This window comes from Pogona vitticeps, chromosome 4 (assembly GCF_051106095.1).
Source record: "Pogona vitticeps strain Pit_001003342236 chromosome 4, PviZW2.1, whole genome shotgun sequence".
NCBI classification, from domain to species: Eukaryota; Metazoa; Chordata; class Lepidosauria; order Squamata; family Agamidae; genus Pogona; species Pogona vitticeps.
The window spans coordinates 69,879,014-69,892,869 of NC_135786.1; the positions used below are offsets into that span (position 1 = coordinate 69,879,014).

At 40.2% G+C, this 13,856-nt stretch overlaps 1 protein-coding gene across 4 annotated transcripts in view; it reads right to left on the reverse strand.

Annotated features, from left to right (window-relative positions):
* Positions 1-13,856, reverse strand: part of GLIS1 (GLIS family zinc finger 1) — a 240,837-nt gene that overhangs the window by 191,818 nt on the left and 35,163 nt on the right. Inside the window, exon 1 of one of the 4 annotated variants that reach the window (XM_078392894.1) lies at positions 1-5,426. This exon is cut by the window's left edge and continues 23,771 nt beyond it. The exons of the other annotated variants lie outside the window; for them this stretch is intronic. The gene's annotated coding sequence lies outside the window, so the exon portion shown is untranslated. Of the gene's footprint in view, positions 5,427-13,856 lie in introns of those variants that run through there. 4 annotated transcript variants of the gene reach the window in all.

Here is a 13,856-nt window from a genome sequence, read left to right on the forward strand (position 1 = left end):
TTAACCCACACTAAAAAAAAACCTGCCCCTGCTAGAGACCCAAAAAACTGTGGGTAGGCATGGATAAGTCAAATTGGTTTGCAATTATCAGAATGTCACGTAGTCACCAGAAAATGAAACAAACCAGCCCATTTCCAAAGTGGTCAAAACTGTGGATAAAGCACCATCATCTGATCACACCCTGAATTTCATATTCTGCATAGGACAGACTTGTCACAAAGTTGTCAACTATAATTCTATTTTCCGTTGTGTGGAACAGGCCAGTATTTAAGCACAGTAAACTCTGGTACTGTCATAAGCTTGCAAATCTTACAATGCATCGTTAAAATTAATGGAGACAGTTTAGGAACTAGCCTTTCCAATATTGTACCTTTGGGCAGAAACAGATGTTGGAGATACCCTACCACTAGAGGGGAAAAAACCCTTACAGGTAAATTGTGTGTGTCACAACATGATCTCTCTTACTTCCCAGAGTTTGTAGATTGCTTCACTTTATGATTTGTCTTCCAAAGTTAAAATGCAATTCCTTTGAAATCTAGTATCCCAAACACTGAAGACTCTTCAGTGATGTCTATCCAACACTCACATTATTTCTGCTTCAAACAGAAGCTGTCTATAATGTCCTTCTACCCTCTACTGTTGGGTGCTCTAAGAAACACTTCGTTCTTACACTCTGTCCTTACCAAGAACGATGTCCAGTATAGTGAAGAATCATAGGATAGTTGCTTGCTGCTTGTTGCTCTGTGAGAAAGCACTAGTGCTCTGAGAAAGAATGTATCCATTTTACAAGAAATTGAAGCTGAACCACAGCATAATGTAATTCCAGATTTAACAATGCAGGACCTCATCTAGTCTGAGACTGTTAAGAGTTGTTCACGTCAGCCTCGGATTTCGTCTTAATCAAATAAAATTTGGCATTGCTCCATTTGGCCATGGTTAACGTAAGCTGACCAAGAGAAATTGTTTGGAATGAAGAAAAAAGTTTAGACAAGACATTTATCCTTGTTCTATAGCTATTCGGGCGATCATGATAATTTATCTCTACTCCATTTTTGAGTGACAGAGTGATTTTGTATGTATAAAGGCTGATCACTGAATTTATGTACGTAAGCCATATAAGTGACAGAGAGATGTGAACCCCTAAATGTTACCAAGGCTCAGTAACCCACACAAAGGGAAATCTTTCGAAACTGGCTTGTGTTGCCATAGTTAAATAAACATTGATCAGCTCTGACTTACAGCAGATTACTTTTTAATGCGAAACTTGTGCAAAATCATCAAGCGGAGAGATCATTTCAGGTACTGCTTGTACTGGATTTGTTACATAAAAAGACCCAATTTTTGTTATATATGACCAACTTAATAGGCTTATATGTGCCAATAGTGACAAAAAATGATGGCCACCAGTTCAAATGCTAAGACGCGCAATATTATACTTGGATCACAGCAAATGTTTATAGGTTGTTTTAGCTGATAACAAAGAATTGCTTTCTTACACTTAAGTATTCAGAGTAAATGAACTATCCAAACTGCCTTTTTATCAGTGCCTGTAGCTAGGACAGTGCCATCGAAGCAACCAACATGAATTTGATACAACTCCGGGAGGCAGTGGAAGATAGGAGGGCCTGGCATGCTCTGGTCCATGGGGGTCACGAAGAGTCCGACATGACTAAACAATTAAACGAAACGTAGCTAGTTTCATGTGAAAAACCTGTGGGCCCTCAGTTGTAGTCTGATTGGTAGCAGTCATCTATGCAAGTAATCAAAGTTTATTCCCATATTTTGCTTCATTTTTCAAGCAGATCATTAGATCGGCTTGATATCATTAGTCTGTAACTTTTACAGCAATATTCGGCTTTTTCTCAGGAAAAAAGACAGAAATACTCTTTTATATTCCAATTTGTACAGGTAAAGTTTCCCCTTGACATTTATTCCAGTTTTGTCCGACTCTAAGGGACGGTGCTCATCCCCATTTCCAAGCCGTAGAGCCAGCGATTGTCCGTAGATAGTTTCCGTGGTCACGTGGCCAGCCTGACTAGACACAGAACGCCATTACCTTCCCACCATGGTGGTACCTATTTATCTACTTGCACTTTTACTTGCATTTGAACTGCTAGGCTTTCAGGAGCTGGGACAAACAACTGGAGCTCACTCCACTGCATGGATTCGAAATGCTCATCTTTTGACCTTGCAGCCCAGAAGCTTTGCAGTTTAACCAATTTGTACGCACAGCCCTAAATAGTAAACTCTACTCGAAAGATGCACTGGCCAAAATCTGGTTGGGATTATGTATGCACCAGAGACTGACTAATGAAGTAGAAGATACATGACAGTCATGGGTCCAGGCATGCTCCTGATCATTCACTCAGCACATGCCACGCACCTTGTCAATTAATTGAAAGTAGCCAGAGCAACTTACTTGATTCCTCTTTCACATGCATAAAATCCCAACAAGATACCTTTCTGTTTAGCGGATGATTCTAATCATATTACTGAAACAGTAATTAAACTTTTTTGATCCATACTAATTAGAAGAAATGCCTTCTGGTTCCTCTCTCTCTCTCTCTCTCTCTCTCTCTCTCTCTCTCTCTGTGTGTGTGTGTGTGTGTGTGTGTGTGTGTGTGTGTGTGTAAGAGAGAGAGAGAGAGAGAGAGAGAGAGAGAGAGAGAGATTGGAATCATTCATTCTTTCAATGTATTCTGAAAGGCTTTCACGACCGGGAAGAAGGCCTAAAACTAAACAAGGCCAGGCTCCCAATACTGAATAATGCAGCCTGCAAAAGGTCAATGAACTCTACCCAGCCACAAGGACCAAGTATCATTACACAAAAAAGATCAGCTAGACAACCATCAATCACCATGACAGATAATCTCTCCCCCTTATCACAACAAAAACACAAAGAGTTCCTACTTCAGTGCTCTGAAGATGCCAGCCACAGAGACTGACGAAACATCAGGAAGAACAACCTTCAGAACATGGCCAAAGAGCCCGAAAAACCCACAACAACCATTCTTTCAATGTTGGGAAAACAGCATAATTCTATTTGTTTGGGTCAAACTCCAACAGCCAGAAATTGAATCCTCAATTAGTATTCAGAATTTCTAACTAAAGCTCTTCACTGGGGGCTTAATTGATTGAAACTTTAGTCTGTGCCCTCCAGAAAAAATAACACCGGAAAAAAGGAAGAAGCAAGACATTTTATGGAGGCCAAAGACATATCACTAAATTGAAAAGTCAGTAAACATATTTCCTCCTAAGGTAGTATAAATATGTTCTTACACCAGTAAGTCCACCATTACCAATAAAAAAAACAAGTCAAGAATGTCTGTCTTCAGAAAAATTCCGAAAACCATCCAAAATGTCAGAAAACTGTATGCAAGTTTTCAGTTTCTCCAGCCTAGGTCAGAATCAAAACAAAAGAAGCAGAGAATAGAAAAAACCTGACTGATACCTGAGGTCATGAGGCCTGCCTTTGCTCAAACACTTTACAAAGATTACAGAAGGAGGTAGAGGAAGAGTACTGTCTGTTAACACACTGGTCAAAATCCTACTGGATTTTTCTGTGTACAGTAAGTCACAGTAGCTAACTGAGGCTAATTAATGAGGCACTGATCCCCAAGCCTGGCCATTCAACCAGTGCCTTATTAATTAGCTTCTGAAATTCAGTAACTAGAGGCAGAAAAACCAAAGCTCAATGATTTATAATTAAAATTAGTGGTCATTATTTCATAATGAGAATACAATGCTAATTTTGTGAACTGATATTTAAACCTTTGGTAGCATGGCTCTTTTTTCCCTGTTAAATTCTTTAAAATGTAATGAGGGTCATTTGGGTGGCTTTTTGGGCATTTTTCTATTCTTTAACTATAATTTTGTTTTCAAAAAGTAACAGGATAGTAATAAGTAACCATATTATCTTTTCAAATAGTTAACACCAATAGATTACTATTGATTTAAAAAAACCTCAAATTCTGGAAAACAGACATTCAAAGTTCTACTAGATGCTGCCAGGACTACATTATATCTAGCAATGCTGAGGTGAATAAATATACATTGGTTGACCACTGTTTTTAAAATATACACCTCAATTTGTTTGGGAGAAACACACTCCAAAGAACTCCATCAGGGAGCTGTTCTTCAGAACAACAGGAAAAACAATAATTTTAATGAGGAAGCAAATAATCTGTAGACATAACACTGAAAGCCAGTATACATTAGCTATAAACCAATTTCAGACCATAAGAACCGCTTTCTTAAAAACCTTGATATTTAAAAGTGTTGTCCCAGTATCTGGCACAAACTGAATTAAGATGCATCCACAATTGAAAAAAGATCCTGAGAAAAACTCATAAGGTATTCTTCACTTATCCCTACTGATAAATTAGGAGGATTGGTTTTTACAATAACACAAAACCGCTAGGACAATCTAAGCAGCCTTAGGTTATGGGAGGAAATTTCATTGTGCAATTACAGTAAAACTTTATAAAACTGTATAAGAAGGGTATTTTGTTGACTTCACTGTTTGTTTACCAAGAAAATCTGACTTCAGATGAAAGTATTATTGAAGCCAGAGTTTAGAACAAATATGTGAACCAAGCAGGGAATTTAAAAAGAATATTTACTACTCATATTTTAATACCTTCCTGTCATACCTTCCCCATATATTTATTTTCCATTATATTAAAGTGTTCTTAGATAAACAATAAATTCTTTCAAAATTGTCTAATTCTCTCCTAAAGCCCAAGCTATGGATATTCAAGTTTTGATTCACTAAATGTTTCATTTCCAGAAGTAGGCTTGGACTACTTATTTTCTGCAACAAAGACATGGGCTCATTCCATTCTCTTCTTGTGAAAAGTGTTGTTTGTTTGTTTGTTTGATGTCTATCCTGTCTTTCCTCCAATGATTTCAGTGCAGCTTACATGGCTGTTTCATTTTCGAGGGTAAGTGAATATGCCTGGCCCAAAATCATCCAGTCAATTTCATGGCCAAGTGAGAATTTGAACCCAGTCTCTTTCCTCATCTGGCACTCTAACTCGAGGCCCTTCTCTGACCCCTTTGCAAGGAGTAACAATCTCAAGCTGATAATCCATGGGCCTCAAGGGATGTGGTCTGCCCCTCAATGGCAGACCACATCCTTTGCGAAAGAAAGAAAGAAAGAAAGAAAGAAAGAAAGAAAGAAAGAAAGAAAGAAAGAAAGAAAGAAAGAAAGAAAGAAAGAAAGAAAGAAAGAAAGAAAGAAGATACAACTTCAACCCCAGAGAACCTATATTTGACCCCATCACCCAGGTGAGAATGCACCCAGCTCAAAAATGTCAAAAGACTTTTTTAAAAAATTCAAAACCAGGACTACACTAATGTCCATTTCCACTTTCGTGGGGCTTCAGGTCACAAAAGAGTCTACACAAAAAATGTTGCCCCTGAAGGCCTCACAAAGCCTGTTGTTGTTATTGTTGTTGTCGTCGCCGCCACCGCCGCTGCTGCTGCTGCTGATGATGCTGGTGATGGTGATGATCTTTGGGGAAGAAAGTTATACCGGGGGGAAGGGAGCACAGGAGACTCCTTAGGAACTTAGGAGCTGGAAAATGACTTCAGGGGAAGCAATGGCCCACCTCATCTTAAGTGAAGGCAATGGACACAGACACACTGTGAATAACCTTTTTCGTTCAAGAGCACCTACCTACTACATCTTCACAATACAAAGGCTTGTGGAATCTAAATTGCCTATATTTGTCAATCACAAAGTTACTATAGTACTTCTGGAAGGAGTGTTTGGCTCTGGATTCTATGTCATGTTGTAACTACAGCACTGACAGCATGGTAGTGTTGAACCTGTCCTCTTTCAAATTTGGCAGGGCTGTGTCTGTGTCTGTCTCTGAGACAGTAGAGACACTTAATGTGTCACGGCCATAATCACAATATGAAAGAAATATAAGCCGAATCAGAATTGTATAAGTCATATAATGAACCTTATAAGATGGTGTGTAAAGAATTGTTTCCAGTCTGTGGTCCCCTTCAAATGTGCTGGGGGAGGGCAGCCGGCATATGGTTCTGCTGAACATTGCAGGTCTAGACAACTATTGGGCTGCTTGAGGGATGATGGCCATGCATTTGTCTGTTGTCTCCTTATATGTCTCCTTATATGGGAAATCCATAAACTACAATATTTTTCTGTTTACAAGATGACCCAATGTATAAGACAACTCTTCATGGATTGCTGCCTTGTCGTGGCGAAGGGGCTTGAGTAACTCAGAGAAACTATGGGCTATGCCGTGCAGGGACACCCAAGACGGACAGGACATAGTGGAGAGTTCCGACTAAACGCAATCCACCTGGAGTAGGAAATGGCAAGCCACTCCAGTATCTTTGCCAAGAACGCCCCATGATCAGAAACAAAAGGCTAAAAGATATGACGCTGGAAGATGGGCCCCTCAGGTCGGAAGGCGTCCAACATGCTACTGAGGAAGAGCGGAGGACAAGTACAAGTAGCTCCAGAGCTAATGAAGTGGTTGGGCCAAAGCCGAAAGGACGCTCAGCTGTGGACGTGCCTGGAAGTGAAAGGAAAATCCAATGCTGCAAAGAAAAATACTGCATAGGAACCTGGAATGTAAGATCTATGAACGTTGGGAAGCTGGAGGTGGTCAAACAGGAGATGGCAAGAATAAACATCGACATCCTGGGCATCAGTGAACTAAAATGGGCAGGAATGGGCGAATTCAGCTCAGATGATTATCATATCTACTATTGTGGGCAAGAATCCCGTAGAAGGAATGGAGTAGCCCTCATAGTCAACAAAAGAGTGGGAAAAGCTGTAATGGGATACAATCTCAAAAATGATAGAATGATGTCAATACGAATCCAAGGCAGACCATTCAACATCACAATAATCCAAGTTTATGCACCAACCAGCATTGCTGAGGAGACTGAAATTGAACAATTCTATGAAGATTTACAACACCTTCTAGAACTGACACCAAAGAAAGATGTTCTTCTCATTCTAGGGGACTGGAATGCTAAAGTAGGGAGCCAAGAGATAAAAGGAACAACAGGGAAGTTTGGCCTTGGAGTTCAGAACGAAGCAGGACAAAGGCTAATAGAGTTTTGTCAAGAGAATAAGCTGGTCATCACAAACACTCTTTTCCAACAACACAAGAGGCGACTCTATACATGGAAATCACCAGATGGGCAATATCGAAATCAGATTGATTATATTCTCTGCAGCCAAAGATGGAGAAGCTCTATACAGTCAGCAAAAACAAGACCTGGAGCTGACTGCGGTTCTGATCATCAGCTTCTCATAGCAAAATTCAAGCTTAGACTGAAGAGATTAGGAAAAACCACTGGGCCACTCAGGTATAATCTAAACCAAATCCCTTATGAATACACAGTGGAAGTAAAGAACAGATTTAAGGAACTAGATTTGGTGGACAGAGTGCCTGAAGAACTTTGGATAGAGGCTCGTAACATTGTCCAGGAGGCAGCAACGAAAACCATCCCAAAGAAAAGGAAATGCAAGAAAGCAAAGTGGCTGTCCAACGAGGCCTTAGAAATAGCAGAGAGGAGAAGGGAAGCAAAATGCAAGGGAGATAGGGAAAGTTACAGAAACTTGAATGCAGACTTCCAAAGAATAGCAAGGAGAGACAAGAGGGCCTTCTTAAATGAACAATGCAAAGAAATAGAGGAAGATAACAGAAAAGGAAAGACCAGAGATCTGTTCAGGAAAATTGGAGATACTAGAGGAACATTTTGCGCAAAGATGAACATGATAAAAGACAAAAATGGGAGGGACCTAACAGAAGCAGAAGACGTCAAGAAGAGGTGGCAAGAATACACAGAGGAATTATATCAGAAAGATTTGGATATCCTGGACAACCCAGACAATGTAGTTGCTGACCTTGAGCCAGACATCCTGGAGAGCGAAGTCAAGTGGGCCTTAGAAAGCCTGGCTAACAACAAGGCCAGTGGAGGTGATGGCATTCCAGTTGAACTATTTAAAATCTTGAAAGATGATGCTGTTAAGGTGCTACACTCAATATGCCAGCAAGTTTGGAAAACTCAACAGTGGCCAGAGGATTGGAAAAGATCAGTCTACATCCCAATCCCAAAGAAAGGCAGTGCCAAAGAATGCTCCAACTACCGTACAATTGCACTCATTTCGCACGCTAGCAAGGTTATGCTCAAAATCCTCCAAGGTAGGCTTCAGCAGTATGTGGACCGAGAACTCCCAGAAGTACAAGCTGGATTCCGAAGAGGCAGAGGAACTCGAGACCAAATTGCTAACTTGCGCTGGATTATGGAGAAAGCCAGAGAGTTCCAGAAAAATATCTACTTCTGCTTCATTGACTATGCAAAAGCCTTTGACTGTGTGGACCACAGCAAACTATGGCAAGTTCTTAAAGAAATGGGAGTGCCTGACCACTTTATCTGTCTCCTGAGAAACCTATATGTGGGACAGGAAGCAACAGTTAGAACTGGTCATGGAACAACTGAGTGGTTCAAAATTGGGAAAGGAGTACGGCAAGGCTGTATATTGTCCCCCAGCTTATTTAACTTATATGCAGAATACATCATGCGGAAGGCTGGACTGGAAGAAACCCAAGCCGGAATTAAGATTGCCGGAAGAAATATCAACAACCTCCGATATGCAGATGATACCACTCTGATGGCAGAAAGTGAGGAGGAATTAAAGAACCTTGTAATGAGAGTGAAAGAGGAGAGTGCAAAAAAACGGTCTGAAACTCAACATCAAAAAAACTAAGATCATGGCCACTGGTCCCATCACCTCCTGGGAAATAGAAGGGGAAGATATGGAGGCAGTGTCAAATTTTATCTTCCTGGGCTCCATGATTACTTCAGATGGAGACAGCAGCCCTGAAATTAAAAGGCGCCTTCTTCTTGGGAGGAAAGCGATGACAAATCTTGACAGCATCTTGAAAAGCAGAGACATCACCTTGCCAACAAAAGTCCGAATAGTCAAAGCTATGGTTTTTCCTGTCGTGATGTATGGAAGTGAGAGCTGGACCATAAAGAAAGCAGACCGCCGAAGAATTGATGCCTTTGAATTGTGGTGCTGGAGGAGGCTCTTGAGAATCCCCTGGACTGCAAGGAGAACAAACCTATCAGTTCTAAAGGAAATCAACCCTGAATGCTCACTTGAAGGACAGATCCTGAAGCTGAGGCTCCAGTACTTTGGCCATCTCATGAGAAGAAAAGAGTCCTTGGAAAAAACCTTGATGTTAGGAAGGTGTGATGGCAAGAGGAGAAGGGGACGACCGAGGATGAGATGGCTGGACAGTGTCTGCGAAGCAACCAACATGAACCTGACACAACTCCGGGAGGCAGTAGAAGACAGGAGGGCCTGGCGTGCTCTGGTTCATGGGGTCACGAAGAGTCGGACACGACTAAACGACTAAACACACATAAGACAACTCCCCCTTTTCCAACCCCAAATTAGAAAATTTGATCCCTGCTTTTCCCTTCATTTTCCTAAGCCATGGATGCAGGACTTAGCAAGTGGGTAAAGCAGCCATGAAAGGGCTGCAGGATCACAGCCCTTTGATCCTGAAGCCTTTTCATGGTTGCTTCACCCACTTCCTAAGCCCCGTGGGGCTTAGAAAAGCAGCCATGAAAGAGCTTCAGGATCAAAGGGCTGTGATTGTGCAGCCCTTTCATAGCCGCTTCATCTGAAGGGAGCTTTCCCTTCCTTTTTTTCTAAGCCCTGCCTTCCGTGTATAAAACAACCCTCAATTTTTTGTCTAATTATTTAAGGAAAAGGTGTTGTTTTATACACGAAAAAATACAGTACTCTTATTTTGGCTTTGAATAGTCCTTCATCAGCAAAGGGAAGGTTCTTGATAAAAGGTTTGAAACTGTACAAAATATTACAGAAGCACAACTATGCATCTCTCCTCAAAACAACTCCTGCAGCCATAACTAGCCAAATAGTCTGCAATGTTACAAGAGGAATGAATTTGGTGTGCAGCTAAACTGTAAGTTTCCTGTTGCCAGGTAAGTTCCAAGGCTTTCCTGTCCTCAGGTAAACTGCCCAATATAAGCTGTAATTTTTCCCAGATGTTTTGGCAGTACGCTCCCATACCAGCCTGGTGATTAGCAATTTTTATGCCCAGAGCAGCTGTGGAATAGATCCTACATCCTAAAAAGTTCACTTTATGGTCCTCTTTGTTTGAGGGAGTGGAAACAGAGTGTGAACATATTTTAGACAGTAATTTCAACAATTATTAAATTAAGATGGGGGTGCTTTAAAAGAAAACTCACCCCTTCCTCCTGCATCTTGTACGAAAACCTGGTAATACACTGATAGGAGAGGTTTCTTTATTACAATGTGCAAGCTTTGGGCCATACACCCAATAAGATCCATGTATGACCACAAATTCACAGGAGAAATTGGGGAAGCATCTCTCACAAGAAATTCTAGAGAGCATAACAAATAAGACAGAAATATTAGAGGTGAATAGTGAGCCTCTTTCAACGCCAAGTTGGATACCACTTGTTGTGGGGAAACCAATCTTCAGAACAGTTTTGAGTGAGCTGTCTGGTTTGGTAGCGGCAAAGACTTTGCCCTTTTTGATGCTGATGGTTGCATTGATTCTGTAGTTGGCAGTGTACTTGAAGTCTAGAAAGACATCACCATTCTCAGGGTTTGATGGGATTGGGGATCAAAAAGATGAAAAAGTCTTATCCACTGCCAATGTTGTTCTGACTTGAAGCTCAGGTTCCAGAGACTTAGATCATGATAGCACCTCATGGTGTTTGTTTCTCTTTTTATGTTTTTTAGATTCGACCCACTTGTTTGTGGTAGATGTCTTCTGTTTTGCTAAGGTCAACACTGAAGAGGCCTTCAATACCAACATCAAAAGTGGTGCCAAAATGGAATCAGATTCTGCAGCTGACACAGGTAAGTCCACATTCTTAAGGTTTATATTTTTAAGGGCTCCATTGCCTTAGAACAAGAAATGTTTCATGTTGCTTGTGAATTTGTTGGCAGCCAAAGGATTGAGGGAAATTGGAGACTTTTCCTAGAGATAGGATCGCACAAATTTTACACTTTTGTGTATTCTCTCTCTCTCTCTCTCTCTCACACACACACACAGAGAGAGAGAGAGAGAGAGAGAGAGAGAGAGAGAGAGAGGCATTGCATCTGCTGGAATGGGGCATTTTGTCTCCACAAGCAACACAATTGTTGAAAACAGCCCCAGAAGCCACAGAACTTAGGTCGCAAACAAGAGAAATCTGACAATAATGAAGTAGAAAAAGTAGAACAACTATTTACAGTTTGAAAGGGAATGAAATTATAGGTTTAAAAGGCTCCGTCGTATTCTCAAGACGCTGCTCACATGGTAGATGGAGGAGAAATGAGGGAGAGGTGTTAGTAGGGTGTATCTGGTATGGTGCAGTAGCACTAAGAGATGGAAAAGTTCTTCTCCAAAGGTTCTAGAAAGTTCCAAGACTACTTTCTGAACCCATATGTGTGTTGTGGAGATGACAACACAGAACTCCATGCTTCTTATTTGCATTAGAAGCTTGTCCCTTGTCACAGACTGAAGCTTTGTAAACAGGAAGCCCAAAGGCTTCCATTCAGACAAAAAATGCAGTGGGTGAAAGGGTTAAAGTCTCCCCATAAGACACACATGTATTTATACAGACAGCATGAAGAGACCAGATCAGGCCAGAATCCAGGCCAGGCCCTCCTGCGTCTGCTATCTTTGCTTTTTTTTCTTTTTAAATGATGATGAAACAACCAAGTTTTGGAATAGTGCCAGTCTACTTTGGCCCATAATAAACAAATTAATGTAGCTCTTTGAAGCAAGCATGCTCCCCAAATTTAAATTGAGACTTGAAGAGACGTCTGACAGACCGCAAACTCAAAATTATTTACTTCTCATTCACTATCTCTTTACACTGGCTGCTACACAAACACCTAAACCTGGAAAATTACCATGGAATCTTTTCATTTCAGAACATTTCAGCATTTCGTACTGCAGCAGAGAAAAGGCAGTTAGATAGATAGATGTTATTTTGTACACTGTTTTAGACACTTCCAGTGTCTATGACACACACTACTCCGGCTGCTCATCAATGTACTGTATGTTTAATCTGCCATGGACCTGTTTAAATCTATTATTCATCTATCTAACAAATTAAAGTGTGAATGTAAACTGCTATATCAGAAAAAATATACATAAAATGGAATATTTATTACCTACTCGCCTAAGTTAAACTATTCTGCATGTTGTCAACATATGGATAATATTACAGTGGGCAAATGCTGCTCATTCCAAATCAAACAGTTACAATAATCCAAGTTCTACATCAACTTTTGAAAATCTCAGACACAGGCACAGAACTATTAATACTACGTGAAACTATATTTGCCTTAAATCAATATATCTAACATTACCAAATACAGCATAATAAATCCTTAGAGTTGTTCCACACATACACAAATGCATTTTTGCCATGATATTTAACTATATCAAGATGTTTACATAAAAATGCACACAGAATTCAACTGTGCTGGTGCAACTACCTCTGTTATCACACATAGCTGAAAGCAAATATTTGTTGTGGGAACTCAAATTTTTCCTCTGTGTATGTAAAAAACAAACCTGTAAAGTGACCCTTTAACATTTTGTAGCCATTTATGTTTCATTTTAGGAATGCATATTGAGCTAAACACATTGATTTCTCTGTTTGTTATTCCTCTTGCTGAGTTTCTGTATACCCAAACAGCTAAACATAATTTTAGGTCCACAATTTCCTTTTAATGCGTCTCCTGACATTACATAATGTCTGCTTTTTATTTAGAAACATTATTTTTCATAGTGGCATAGCGGTAACAATGTCATGTCCCCAAATAATACAGTAATTGCATTCAGTATGTAGCCCAGGACCCAAAGCTGCTTCAGGCATGACAAAAAGGGTATCTGGTGGGCACAGCTGATGGGCTTTTTGATGTTTTGAGTCAACACTGCACCCCAAAACTAATCCTGTGGGCCCTAAGCTTTCCAAAAATTCCAGGATTTCAAAAATAGTTTGCAATGCAAAATGATAGCTGAGGATAGAAAAGCACACACCAAATTCTCTTAGCAGTTGTGTGGGGCAGGGCATTCACAGTGGCCATTGTCAATAGAATCAAATGTACGTATTCCTATATGAAAAGTACTCATCTATTACTTTTTCAAAAGTTTTTGTTTATATTTCTTTAGCAGTTTTACATGGTTGTCGCAGGTCTCTCAGAAGGCTAACTCACATTCAACTTTCTTATCAAGCCCAAACCTGATTACTGTAGCTTCAGCAGTGTGACCACACCAGGTCCCAATGCAGTCCCAATAGCTGCTTCCAAACCATTCGCCACACTGATCCACGAATTATTATTATCTAAGAATTATCCTTGTTGCATTTGAAATCCTTCCTATCCTTCACACCTCAGTTATATCACAGTAACTCCTGCACATCATAACATTTACATTTTAAACTACTTTCTTGCAAAATTACAGTTACGGATCATTTATTCAAGAAACAGGGCAGTCAAATACTGCTATAGTCAGAGCCTTGTTTTAAAAAAAAGCCATTTACAAGCAGCTTCAATCAATCTGAACTGTACTCCTTCTCAATGCTGCCTCTTCCTAGTTTTTGATTTATGCTCTCAAATCACCATTTACATTAGATGGTAAATGGAGAACAAATCATAATACAGTGGTGCCTCACTTTACGATTGCCCCACATTACGACAAAACCACATTACGACTATCTTTTTGCAATCGCAATTGGTCTGAATGGGTTTTTTTTCGCTTTGCGATGATCAGTTCCCTGTTTCAGGAACCAATTCTTTGCAA